Source organism: Arachis ipaensis, chromosome B2 (assembly GCF_059453495.1).
Source record: "Arachis ipaensis isolate K30076 ecotype BB chromosome B2, ASM5945349v1, whole genome shotgun sequence".
NCBI lineage: Eukaryota > Viridiplantae > Streptophyta > Magnoliopsida > Fabales > Fabaceae > Arachis > Arachis ipaensis.
In genome coordinates, this window is record NC_142437.1 from 56,202,420 (window position 1) to 56,203,922 (window position 1,503).

The following is a 1,503-nucleotide window of genomic DNA, read 5'->3' on the forward strand; positions in this document are numbered from 1 at the left end:
TGAAACTCACAGTGGCCTTAGATAGATCAGAGACTAAATTTACTAAATTAGAGGTATTTTGTTCAGAGTTCTCTGTCTGTTACTGAGTGGAGGATGGAAAAGGCTTGCTATTGCTAAACCTGTTTCTTCCACCATTATTAAAGCCTTGTTGAGGCTTTTGTTGATCCTTCCATGAGAGATTTGGGTGATTTCTCCATGAGGGGTTATAGGTGTTTCCATAAGGTTCACCCATATAATTTACCTCTGCTATTGCAGGGTTCTCAGGATCATAAGCTTCTTCTTCAGCAGATGCCTCTTGAGTACTGTTAGATGCAGCTTGCATTCCATTCAGACTCTGAGAAATCATATTGACTTACTGAGTCAATATTTTATTTTGAGCCAATATGGCATTCAGAGTATCAATTTCAAGAACTCCCTTCTTCTGAGGCATCCCATTACTCACAGGATTCCTCTCAGAAGTGTACATGAACTGGTTATTAGCAACCATGTCAATGAGTTCTTGAGCTTCTGCAGGCATTTTCTTTAGGTGAATGGATCCACCTGCAGAAGTATCCAATGACATCTTAGCTAATTCAGACAGACCATCATAGAATATATCCAGGATGGTCCATTCTGAAAGCATGTCAGAAGGACACTTTTTGGTCAGTTGCTTGTATCTCTCCCAAGCTTCATAGAGGGATTCACCTTCTTTCTGTCTGAAGGTTTGAACATCCACTCTAAGCTTGCTCAGCTTTTGAGGAGGAAATAACTTGGCTAAGAAAGTCGTGACCAGCTTATCCCAAGAGTTCAGGCTATCTTTGGGCTGAGAGTCCAACCATATTCTAGCTCTGTCTCTTACAGAAAACGGGAAAAGCATGAGCCTGTAGACTTCAGGATCTACTCTATTAGTCTTAACAGTATCACAGATCTGTAAGAATTCAGTTAAAAACTGAAAAGGATCTTTAGATGGAAGTCCATGGAACTTGCAGTTCTGCTGCATCAGAGAAACTAATTGAGGTTTCAGCTCAAAATTGTTTGCTCCAATGGTGGGGATGGAGATGCTTCTTCCATGTAAATTAGAATTAGGTGCAGTAAAGTCACCAAGCATCCTCCTTGCATTATTATTATTTTTGGCTGCCATCTCCTCTTCTTGTTTGAAAATTTCTGAAAGGTGCTTGCTGGATTGTTGTACTTTAGCTTCTCTTAGTTTCCTCTTCAGAGTCCTTTCAGGTTCTGGATCTGCTTCAACAAGAATATTCTTGTCCTTACTCCTGCTCATATGAAAAAGAGGGAACAGAAAAATAATAATAATAGGGATCCTTTTTACCCAGGTATAGAGGTTCCCCTGTGTGAGTAGAAGAAGAAAAGAATGTAATGTAAAGAAGGGAAGAAAAAAACTCGAACACAGAGAGGGAGGTAGTGTTCTAATTTTTGGATGGGAGAGGAGATGAGAGAGAAAGAGAAATTTCGAAAATTATTTTTGAAAAATGGTTAGTGATTTTTGAAAATTAAAATTAAATTTAA

At 38.9% G+C, this 1,503-nt stretch overlaps 1 non-coding gene across 1 annotated transcript; it reads left to right on the forward strand.

Moving 5' to 3' along the window:
• Nucleotides 1–616: 616 nt before the first annotated feature.
• On the forward strand, nt 617–724 carry LOC148573992 (small nucleolar RNA R71). Its single transcript, XR_015905612.1, has one exon. It is a non-coding gene; the product is annotated as a small nucleolar RNA R71 (small nucleolar RNA).
• Nucleotides 725–1,503: the final 779 nt, after the last annotated feature.